This window comes from Erpetoichthys calabaricus, chromosome 7, assembly GCF_900747795.2.
Source record: "Erpetoichthys calabaricus chromosome 7, fErpCal1.3, whole genome shotgun sequence".
NCBI lineage: Eukaryota > Metazoa > Chordata > Cladistia > Polypteriformes > Polypteridae > Erpetoichthys > Erpetoichthys calabaricus.
The window spans coordinates 54,265,002-54,278,061 of NC_041400.2; the positions used below are offsets into that span (position 1 = coordinate 54,265,002).

Below are 13,060 nucleotides of genomic sequence, written 5' to 3' on the forward strand. Positions count from 1 at the left end.
TTCAAAGCGCAATAACAGGTTTTTAGGATAATGTCCCTGTTTAAGCTGCTGGTACCACTGTTTATATTTATTCTTCCAAAATGTGGCTATCATTGAAACCTTTTGTTGGTGTCCTTCAGTTACAATATTATGGGTATTGCTGTCATTTTGACACAGGAAACTTTCCTGGCCTTGAAACAGGACGTTATAGTGTACAAAAGCATTAACAGTGAAAGACCCAGCATCATTTTATTATACTCGTGTACATTAGATCAAGTACCTTGTTTTATTTCACATACATTTTCAGAGATGGCCTTGGCCAGACAGACTTTGACTTAAACCTTCTTCTCTCCCATTGCCAAATGGCCTTAGTTTAGTGCACTTCACATTATTATTTATATACACACTGAGTATTCAGTTTACACAGTTACAGTAATACAGAGTTGGTCCTCAGTCATCCTGAAAATAGCCTGAATTCACTGGTTCACTGAAAGAAGACAATGTCAAAAGTGCTGCATTGAGATATGGATTCAGGTTCATTATGTTCCATAATTGTTGTAAATTAGCAAGTGATCGATTTCTACTGTAAATAACTCATTTTATTTAATCCTGGGCACCCTGCCCAGGATTGGTTCCCTGCCTTGTGCCCTGTGTTGGCTGGGATTGGCTCCAGCAGACCCCCGTGACCCTGTGTTCGGATTCAGCGGGTTGGAAAATGGATGGATGGAAGATTGACACCTGGTGGCTGTTCAGGCATAGTATTAAGCTTAATTCACTTTTATGGGCCTTGGAAATTTCCAAGACTTTCCTGGCCAGGTTATATAAAACAATATCCTGCTGAAAGAAGGATTCATATGTTGCTATAGTAGTAGAAGAGATGCTACATGCATTATGAAAACACAGCTCAGAGAATTACATTGCCACCACCAATGATATTGTGGATTGAATTTAAGGCTCATGACTAATTTGATCTAATAGCAAAAGGAGTCAGTGCAGATTCTGGTCTGTTCATTTACCATTGTATTAACTCTTTTAGCCACAGTCTTCATTCTAGTACCCCAGCACAAGCATTCAAAAGGCAGCCGAGTAGTGCAATCATTTACGAATTTGAACACACCATCTTATCCGCATTTTTCTCAGGCTACCAATCTTGAGACACAATCCCATACACTCTAAAAATATTAAGGAGACATATTAAGACAATATCTACAATGTCCATGGTTTTTAGAATGCGTAGCTGGAACTAATCCTTCCCTGCATTGCATTTCTGATGTTGATAAATACTTTTTCACATACAGTATAAGGGGGTGGATGGGATTGGGGGAGCTGGGAGTGAAAATTTATCATGTGTCAATGCCTATCGCAAAGGCAATCTGCCCAGGTCATGACCAACCATGACCCAATAGAACCCGCCACCATTATAAAGAATAAGAACTTGCCACCCACCAGTCCCTGACCCAGTGGTTGAGAAACACTGCACTAAATCAACCTCAGCAGTAGTTGCTACAGTTGTAATATCACTGAGCTTTTGCCATCTTGGATACCAAAAAGAAAGGAAAATCACCAGCCAAAGAAAACAATACTGGGAAGCTAAGAAGGAATATGAGAAAATAGCACAGAAACAATGGAAAAACTTGACAAATGTAGATAGATGGCTGGTGTCATTTTGAATTAAGCACACTGAGTGAATTACTCTGAATAACTGTTAGATGCACATGTAACAAGTTTTTCTCTCTGCAGTTCTAAGATTCACTTAAATAATCAAATCTGAGGTAATTTCTTTCTCTAAAGAAAAAAAGTTTCTACTTCTTGGTATGTTGATGCAGAAAGCTGCTTCAAAATGAGTTGTGCAAGTACTTCTGGGTTTTCTGTATGAGTGTAAGTAAATGGAAATTATGAGATTGATCAAATGACTAGTGCTACAGCAGAAATACTGAAGTACTAGTGTTGGGCTCCCCAGCCAAAGCTCTCAATTTAATGATTAGTTTAAAACTCATCTATGGCCACTAGAGATGAGTACTGATAAAAAGGAAGCCATTTTGGAATAAGACATTTCTCCAGAGAGTTGATGGAGTCATTTATGTACAATAATGTGCAGAGACTGACAGTCTAAAATGACCCTGAAGCAGAGATAATCAGGGACCAGTTCAAGCAGAATTAAAGTAGTCTGGGCATCCAGTAAAGATACTTTCTGGATGCTTCTAGTAGGTGGTTCAGTGTACATGGTGGATTGTGAAATAACCAAAAGAGGAGCTTGAGGCTGTTACTAGGGAAAGGAAAATCTGATTTGTTCTGTTCAGTCTGCTTGCACCATGACTCTCATTAATACAACTGAGCAACATATTAACGAATGAACACAAAGGTCAATGTACTCTAAAAAGAGAAATCAATAAAACATTCCACCCGCAGGGCAAACAGAAAATTTGTTAATAGAACATATGAATTAGTTGCTAAAAAGAGCTAAAATGCAAACAGAAGCAAAAGCAACAAGAGTCAGGTCTGTTTGTGAAGCTTTGTCAGAGACATAGATATCAAATTTTTCTTTATTAAATATTTTTCCAACATTGAATCATAGCAGTGAGAATACAATAATAAAATGCATATTTTCAATACTATTTTAAAATAGGCTTGTAGTGGTTGAAATAGCAGATTCTACTAATAATGTAAAAATTGTATCAATTAATGTATGTGATGACACATGTTAGGGGTCCTTATCTGTATGCAGGTTTAAGATTAAAAAACTATGTTCTCAGGCTCGGAAGGGCGTAGGTATATGCGGTAGCATAGATGAGTGGGCCTGGGGTGTTGATGGGGGGACTTGCGCAGCCCTCATTCATGTGCAGGCATGCATGGTTCCTCATTGATAGTCTGGGGAGCATAATTAGGCACCTGTGCCCGCTCAAGTATTAAAAAAAGCCTGAGCAGGACAGGATAGGGAGATCAAACAGGAAGAAATGATGGAGAAAGAAATGAGAAAGAGACCAGGACATGTTTTGATGAATTATCTATCAATTACTTATTGTGACTTTTAGCCTCTATGGAACACTTGTTTTAATTATGGATTATTTAATTAGAAAGACTGCACTGAACTTTTTGAACACTTTGTACAGAGTAAAAGCATAAAGCGCTTTTGCACCATCTCATGCTATGTGTCCTTATTGCTCAGTCCATTCTTGGTTTCATAGATAGATAGATAAATACTTTATTCATCCCCTCAAGGAAATTCAGGTGTCCAGTAGCTCAAACACATCAGTAAAAATTGTTAAAAAATATTACAAAAGAAAGCAGAATAACCATAAATAAAAAAATAGTAAAAAATATACTAAAGAGGGTCAGTTATAGGTAGAGCGGTGAGCAGGTCATGAATCACTTGTATTGACAACAGCGTTATAAAATCTCACGGCAGTAGGAACAAATGATCTTATAAAATGTTCTCTTCTACAATGCAATGAGAGAAGATGACTGCTGCATTTACTTCTTTGACCCGCCAAAATGTTGTGGAGAGGGTGACTGCTATTATCATGGATGGCCTGTACCTTCTTCTCCATACGACTTTCCACCACAATTCATGACTACCAATGTCTCGGGTTCAGGGGAGTTTGCAAGCTGCAGTCAACCCAGACATCACGATGTACTATTTTGTCAGTTGCTGGCTGAGGAGGGCCTGTGGCTAATTGGAGTTCATATTATTTACACAACATTTTTTGAAAGAAATACCTGATTGATAGCTAAAAATCTTCTGCTAAAATTAATAGTTGCAAAAGTGTTTACCAGGATGCAAACGAGGTAATTGTGGTACTTTCCCTATATATTATAATGTCAGTGAAATACTGAATATAATTATCATTATATCATAATTTGCAGATAATGCAGCTATGAGATTGTTTTTATTGTAACTTGTGGGATTCGCCCCCTGCTCGCTTCACATGCCAACCTCCCCGCCTGCGCTTCGTGCCAGCCACTTTGCGTCTCTGCCACTCGCGTATGTGGATTTCACTTTCACCAAACAACAAATCTTTTAATTCTCACCGATACACCTCTTCATTGGGAAGAAACACTTGTTTTCCCTGATGGCAACACAAATTAGATGAGCTACAAATCTCTGACTTAAAGTTTAAAGCCAAACAATATCTACTGTACATATTTCTGTCATATCAATTATGTCCATATATTCAATCTCTTTTCGCTGTTCTGTTATTTCACCTAGTAATAATTTCCGTGTGTTAGCGCTAAAGCAATCTTTACTATCAGTTTTTTGAGACTTTTGAATTTTAGTACTTTCATAATCTCTAACCTGCTCTGCATGTGTATCGCACCGTTTTTGAACCTCTTTAGGATGTTCTACTTTGTCTTCTACTCCTTGTCTTTAATTTCCGACCCTGCTTGGAGCTGAGAGCACAGGAACTGTGCCTGACAATAACATTCACACGAATAAGAAGTGATTGGACCATGGGCGTTGCTCTAAATGTTTGAGAGGTTGGCGTGACTTTTCAAAATCTCTTTGCATAAAGTCTTGTCTCGTGGGACTTGAAATTATCTCTGAGAATGTCTTGTTCCAACATTTCCTTTTATAACAGAAAGACATAATTTCTGAGTTTATATGAATTTCATGCATGCTTATTGGTTTATACTTTTGGAAGTCCTGTCTTCTTCCATTCATTTCTAGATATGTTACGTGACTTTGTCTTTACTCATATGATTTTTTAGAGTTACAAAGATGATTTCACTTACCTGGTATGACTTTAGGAAGCAGGAGATATTAGTTGGTGTTGCAGAGATTCATGCTAACCGCTGATGTGACAGACTGTTTGCACCTGCACTCACAACTCTGCTCACTTTTCAACAACTTGTATTAGGGATCTGTTTTGTCATCAGATTGTCGGACGTGTAAAATAGCATGGTGAAATAATTCCCTTATAGAGATTTGAAATGGTAATTTATTCAGTAATTTATGTATCACAGATTTTTTATATATTTTAGGACGGAAGTATTTCAAAAATTCACCAATGGTTTTAAATGGGAATTTATTGAAATTTGAAAAGAATTGTATTCAACGCTATTTGAGATATCTCAACAACAATATAAATTCTCAAAACAAATTTCCATGAAGAAATAGTGCTCCAAATTTCAACTACTTTCATGTGGAGAGACAGAAATGACAACAGTATGTGCTTTTTGCATGTCATGCGAACTTACCTAAAACTGCACTAAACTTTTACTGCACTAAAACTATTTAAAAAATAAATGTCTCATACCCCAGCACTTTCAGAGAAAAAAAAAACTGACATTAAACATATCCTGTAATTACCAAAAGTGAAAAATGTGTCAACGCATAAGAAAAAAATTATTTGTGTCACAATATAATTTATACATGAGCTTTATAACTTTTTACATGCTCTATAGCAGTGGTTCTCAAACTGTGGGGCAGGCCCACCTAGGGGGGCGAAGTAACAAAAAGGAGGGAGCGAAGATGTGAAAAAAGAAAACAAAAATCGAAAATATGAAAAATACATTTATTGAAACCAAAACAAATTAACTTAAACTACATTCTGATACTAGAAAAATAAATATAGAGTTAGATAAATGTCGATAAAAGTTAAGTAGGTATAAAAAAATATGCATCTATGATATATCATTAATTAAAAAAGAACTAATTGGTATTAGTGGGCTCCTTTCAAAAAAACGTTAGGGGGGCGCGATTAAAACTGTTATGAAAACTTGGGTCGCATATACTTAATGGTTGAGAAACGCTGTTCTATAGCGAGTTTCTTTTACTCATTATTCCCCTCAAAAATGATTAAATATATAGTATCACCATAAAGGTTATAAGAAATACAAAATGCAAGATAGATGGATATTGCAATATCTGACAGCTTTGCCACACAGATTATAATATGAATGACAATATATTGCATACAATTATTGATGGGTACTTGACTAGTATAATTACATCTGAGCCTTAACCAGGAGCATTTTGTTTTCCAAGCCAAGCCACTAAAAAGCCAAAAAGTTGTAATTTTAAACATAATAACTTTCTCCATGTGATAGTTTTGTTTACACATTATATACTTTATGTTGAAATGCTTGCACTGAAACTAATACCACATATATTCATCATTCAAGCATTTAAAATGTATAAATATACCTACCCTTATATTAATTTGCTATCTACTTAAATTTACAGCAAATTCATCTGTAACTGTTATCTCATGATTAGCTTTCATTACTGCTTGATTGGCTTGTTGATAATTTCATTGAGCAAAAATACTAACTTCATCCACAGATCAAATATATGAGAAAATAATTTTCTCTAATTTGATTACATTTACGTAAGCTTTCATTTTATTAGGATCCAGTTTGCACACTAACATGCACAAGACAGAGGAACACTCAGGAAACTACTATATGTTATTTAAGATTACTTTTTTAAGAACTATTTTCTTTATCATCTGTGTTCATTGCAGCACCATAAGAAGTTGTTTTTCATTGACAAAGTGGGAAGTGATATCAGCTATGACATCAACACTTCACCAAAGAAAGAGGAAGAAAGCTACAGTAAATTCCAGTCTTACATAATAATTACTGCTTGATAATTATTACTCTATTTCTTATGATTGCCCCTACAGAGTACCTTAAAAGCTTCCAGGGCCCTCATGACCACAACATTAAGAAACATCCATAAATTTCTCCATATTGAGTACCATGTCATGCGTTTCTTAGAATTATGTCAATATCAGTCTAAAAATCATTACTTAACCAAACTCTGAAAAGGAAAACTTAACCTGCCATCTCTTTTCCTAGGTTACATTTCCCAGGTGAGGGTCTCAGCCCAGTGAGACCCCCAATACCTGCCCTTGACAAGGTACACTCATTCAAAGACATGCTCACTCATATAAGGACAAATTAGTATTGTCAATGTACATGATATAATGTGTTTGGGATTGAAATGAAAATGTAAGTCCAAATAAGAATTCCCAAAAGAATAAGGTGAGGATAAAAAAACTTATTGGTATATTTATACCACATAACAAAAAATGCATGTTAGATTAAATGGCAGTTCTATAACACATTGGTGCCCATGAGTGTACACTGTAATGGATTGTAATCCCAATCAGTTCTGATTCCTATCTTGCTTCTGGTTCAGGAATTCTCATTGGCCCTGTATTGCACTTAGTGGGTAAATTAATGGAAGAAATTGTTAAGGAGCCCTGCGGTGGGCTGGCGCCCTGCCCGAAGTTTCTTTCCTGCCTTGTGCCCTGCGTTGGCTGGGATTGGTTCCAGCAGACCCCCGTGACCCTGTAGTTGGGATGTAGCGGGTTGGATAATGGATTGATGGATGGATTCTTAAGGAAAAGACTGAGCAGCACATGGCAAGAACAGGAATTTTAATGAACAGTCAACATGGATCCAGATGGTGGAGGTTTTGTTTTACTAATATGCTGGAATTCTATGAGGAAACAACAAAAAGTTACGATTTGGGAAATTATCTTGATTTTCAGAAGGCATTGGATAAGCTCCCACATGACAGGCTAGCAATAAAACTAAAAGAAATGTGAGTTAAGGGCATAGTATGTAGAGGGGTACAAAAATGATTAAAATATAGGAAGCAAAGGTGATGAGAGAAGGCAAGCAGCTGGGATGAGAATCCCTTGGGGGAAAGTGAGGCTGACACTTGGGGGCCAAAGAGGGCCACTCTGTTTGATGCAGCTGGAGTGATCCAGAGCTTGCTCCTGCTTAATTCCAGGGAGAGACAGCGGGACATGGATAGAGCGAGGTCAGTTTTGGATTGGGAGCCCTGCTGGGAGACATGGATGGCAGGGACCCGGGCCTGTACACGAAGGTTAGCCCTGCCTGTTGGCTGGGCGTCTCCTGTAGTGCAAGATCCCATGCAGAGGAGGCATTGGTTTTTAAAAGGATGCATCTGGGACTGAGATTTTAGAAGTGATCACTGTCTTAGGATTTTAGCCTCGCTTTTATGGATTTATTTATGGGATTTTAACCTCCACAATTGTCACTGTTTTTGTTGGATTATTTATTTATCATTGAAGAGTTGGAGTACTGCACTCTTTTTAACAATGTTTTTTGATTGGTTTTAAATAAAAGCACTGAGCACCTGTTTTACTTACCCCCTTGCTGCATGCAAGTGTGTCCTGATTTATCCAGCTCATCTTGGTTATGACTATTGACAGTGGTGGGTTCAATAAGCCCCCAAACAGGATCAGGAGCATGAAGACAACCCTCATGGTCACATGACTCACTGACTTGATTATATGTTTCTACTTTACTAACATTATTGAATATTTTTAAATAATTTTTGTGATGACCATGTTCACATTATATGACATTTACTCACAAGTGAAAAATACAGTTACATCTAGAACCACTCAAATGCACTGTGTTAAACTTTGGTTAGTTCCTACTTTGCATCCACTGTTGATACGGATAGGCTCAGACCTCCTTTACCCTGACATTTTTTAATGGATTATAATGAATGCAAGGATGGCATTGTGTTAAAAGCATTAGCTGCAATTATATGACATTTAATCATCAGTACAGATTCTTGTATAGCAAACATGCAGGATTTGAAATGAGCAGTACCAAAGTGGCACAGGACCCAAGAATTCAAAGGACAGGCCAAAGAAAAAGAAAAAAAAAAGTTGCGATTATATATCTAGATTTCTATGTGAGAAAAAATGGGGTAAGACTAAAAGGTGAAGTTGGTATCTGTTTTGTCTTGGTAGAGTAATACAGTATATTGCTTTACTTTCACCCTTTTGTATTATTAATATGTAGCCTTTGTCAGGATGCCTCAAATCTCACAGACTTACCACTGTTTATAAGGTATTGCACCATATAACTTCTCTCCACCTTCCCTTCTACATTTATAACCTCAGGCAATTAGGTGTAGTAAACGATAAGCAGGAGTTAAGTTACAATTTAAATAATGTATTATTGATAATTTTCATAAATAATAACAATATGCAAAGTACATTTGAATATTGGCAATGTCATACAACTTAATAAATGTTGATGTGTAGTTTCAGGTGGCACACAGACTTGTTAGTTACTTAAAATGTCTCTAGTTAAGGCATCATTTGTGGTCAGTTTTCTTCAGAACAGGTCGCATACCTGTCTCAGTATGGCTGCCGAGCTGTGCTCTTCATTGTGTTGTCCTTTTCAGTTCGTGGTGTGAGATGGTCTTTCATCAGTTTGGTAAGAGAAGGGGGGTGGGGGTGGGGGTGGTAAAACAAGCAAATTTATAGGTTTTCTGTCCAACCCCTAGAGCCAATTGGGCGTCATGGTACTTAAAGGCTTCTGATACAAGACAGTTCCAAACAGCCATACTTCAGACCAATGGGAGGACATAATACCTTCACACTTGCCCTCCAAACCATGTGTTAAGGTAAAGCTTGGCAGCCTGGCTTTCCTGTGGGGGTTGACTGAGAGGCTTCAGGAGAGAAATATTAGCCAAACTTGTTTTAGGCACTTTTCCCAACCCTGTCGTAAAATTACAAAGAGACTCATTCCTAAAAGGGGGCTAAACATGACTGCTTCTCACTAATGTAACACTAATATTACATTGCTTTGCCTAAGTTACGAATAAAGACATACCAAAAATTTATCAACCTCTATGCAAAATTTCCCATCACAAGAGTATCTTAGAAGAAATCTACCAATAGGACCACTGTAAAAGGGCATTTATCAAAAGTTGTCAAGAAACCAGAGTATTTTCTTGACAAAATGTGATGATAAAACTATTAGACAGACAGACAGACAGACAGACAGACAGACAGACAGACAGACAGACAGACAGACAGACAGACAGATAGACAGATAGATAGATAGATAGATAGATAGATAGATAGATAGATAGATAGATAGATAGATAGATAGATAGATAGATAGTTTATTAATCCAAAGGGGAAATTCACATACTCCAGCAGCAGCATACATACAAAAACAATATTAAATTAAAGAGTAATAAAAATGCAGGTAAAAGAAGACAATAACTTTGAATAATGTTAACATTTACCCCCCCCCCCCCCGGGTGGAACTGAAGAGTCACATAGTTTGGGGGAGGAACGATCTCCTCAATCTGTCAGTGGAGCAGGACAGTGACAGCAGTCTGTCACTGAAGCTGCTCCTCTGTCTGGAGATGACACTGTTTAGTGGATGCAGTGGATTCTCCATGATTGATAGGAGCCTGCTCAGCGCCCGTCGTTCTGCCACTGATGTCAAACTGTCCAGCTCCATGCCTACAATAGAGCCTGCCTTCCTCACCAGTTTGTCCAGGCGTGAGGCGTTCTTCTTCTTAATGCTGCCTCCCTAGCACACCACGGCATAGAAGAGGGCACTCGCCACAACCATCTGATAGAACATCTGCAGCATCTTATTGCAGATGTTGAAGGACGGCAGTCTTCTAAGGAAGTATAGCCAACTCTTTCCTCTCTTGCACAGAGAATCAGTATTGGCAGTCCAGTCCAATTTATTATCCAGCTGAACTCCCAGGTATTTAAAGGTCTGTACCCTCTGCACACAGTCACCTCTGATTATCAGGGTGTCCATGACGGGCCTTGGCCTCCTCAAATCCACCACCAGCTCCTTAGTTTTGCTGGTGTTCAGGTGTAGGTGGTTTGAGTTGCACCATTTAACAAAGTCCTTGATGAGGTTCCTATACTCCTCCTCCTGCCCACTCCTGATGCAGCCCACGATAGCAGTGTGGTCAGCGAACTTTTGCACGTGGCAGGACTCCGAGTTGTATTGGAAGTCCGATGTATATAGTACAGTCCCCTGTGGCGCTCCTGTGTTGCTGACCACAATGTCAGACCTGCAGTTTCCGAGGCGCACATACTGAGGTCTGTTTGTAAGACAGTCCACAATCCATGCCACCAGGTATGAATCTACTCCCATCTCTGTCAGCTTGTCCCTAAGGAGCAGAGGTTGGATGGTGTTGAAGGCACTAGAGAAGTCTAGAAACATAATTCTTACAGCACCACTGCCTCTGTCCAAGTGGGAGAGTGATTGGTGTAGCATATAGATGATGGCATCCTCCGCTCCCACCTTCTCCTGGTATGCGAACTGCAGAGGGTCGAGGGCGTGGTGGACCTGTGGCCTCAGGTGGTGAAGCAGCAGCCGCTCCATGGTCTTCATCACATGTGACGTCAGAGTGACAGGAAGGAAGTCGTTCAGCTCACTAGGACGTGACACCTTTGGGACTGGGGTGATACAAGATGGGGTGACTGGGGGTGATACAAGATGTTTTCCAAAGTCTCGGGACTCTCCCCTGTTCCAGGCTCAGGTTGAAGATGCACTGTAGAGGACTCCCCAGCTCCAACGCACAGGCCTTCAGCAGTCGTGGCGATACTCCATCTGGACCCGCTGCTTTGCTGGCACGAAGTTTCCTCAGCTTTCAGTATTATTAAATCTATTATTAAACACTTGTTTATCCTATTGTCCAAGAACATGTTATTCTGACCATGCCGACTCTGTTGTGGCAGGTATTTTGAAAACACATGGATGCTGATAGTCCTGCATTTCCAACAAACTGTTATAGGAACATGGTAACAAATGCAGTCATGTCAATAAATCTAGAAATCTAATACAAATACGATATTTTCACAAGAAGTAGATTAAAAATATGACAAAATAAGTGCTGACTTGTAGTTTGGTGAACTGTACTTATTATAGAACCATTACATCTGCTTGTATAAAATTATATTAAAGTAAACCGTTTGATAAAGTAATTTGAAAACTCGAAGTAGTCAAGTCAAACATTTATTAGATAATAATGACCTATTAAGAATATGCATTGCAGTCATGATATTGACCTACCAAGCTAATGTTTTGTACAATGCTGAACTTCTTTGATGTTCTAAGCATTTGTGTATTTTGCACAAATCCTTTATACATTATATGAGACTGTAAACCACATTACTGTCATGCAGATTCTTTATAATCCGCATCTTAGATAACTGAGTGTCACTGGCTTTGAAGCACATGTAAGGCTTTGTCATAATAAGGCCCTGGATTAATGTATAAAACTTTTTAACCTTATAAACCTTATAACTTTAATCTAAAACGGTCTATAGCTCTGCCCAACAGGTAGCCAATTGTGGAACAAATGGATTAAAATAAAAGAAATGTTTGAAGAATGAGCATATAATGATAGACATCTTATTTCTTGCTATGTAAGAACAAGATCTTCGACATTTCTTTGTAACAAGTGGTTGTGCTGAAATTCAGAGAAATAGAACAGCAGTTCAATTTTAACTTTCTACCAGAAAAAAAGCCGAACCTGAGAGGTTACTCCATGAAACTTCACACTCTGAAAATTGGGAATGGACTTTGATGATTATATATTTGTATTACCTGAAAGACAGTTATTTTCCTCAAGAGCTACCTTATTCTGTAGAAGGACATAAAATATTGAACCAGAATTCAACTGTCAATAAAATATCCATCATGTCTGGTGTCAAAGACATTATAATGGTGTCTTCTCTAGGTTTCCTGAATGTCTCCAAACTGTTATAATACCTTTTAAAATAGACTGTTATGTTGGACAGCTTTGAAAACTAGTTGCATTTTGCTGCTCAACCTATCAATTTAGATTTTATTTACAGATACTGTAGTGTTTTTCCTTACAACACATAGTTTCCTCCATCAGCTAAATTTTTCATAGGAAATGTTTTTAAAGTAGCAAATAGATAAAAGTGTATAGTTTGTAATTAGTGATTACATTCTAAATTCAAAGAAACATTGTGTCTAGACAAATTTCTGTAACAGAAAATATTAATGCTATTTCTTATTCCAAGGTTGTATGATCTTTACAGTTACTTTATCCGTTCACCTATTCACCTATTAATTTTCAAAAGTCACTGTTTTTCCAGTTGTCCTCAAAGGGAGAATGAGTGTCTACTGGAACACACCCAAGACTGAAATCCTGTTCAATTCAAAGTTGTGTTTTTGATGTGGAAGATATTAAATATCAGGTTTATTATTTCTGGTTTTATATGTCATGAACTTTTATGTAACAAGTGCAGTAAACTTAAAAATGTGGGCAATGTATGGTTGGGCTAAGGAG

General features: G+C 37.9%; 1 protein-coding gene across 1 annotated transcript in view; it reads right to left on the reverse strand.

The window, feature by feature from the left end:
• adgrv1 (adhesion G protein-coupled receptor V1) overlaps positions 1-13,060 on the reverse strand; it is a 697,787-nt gene that overhangs the window by 131,836 nt on the left and 552,891 nt on the right. The window lies entirely within an intron of this gene.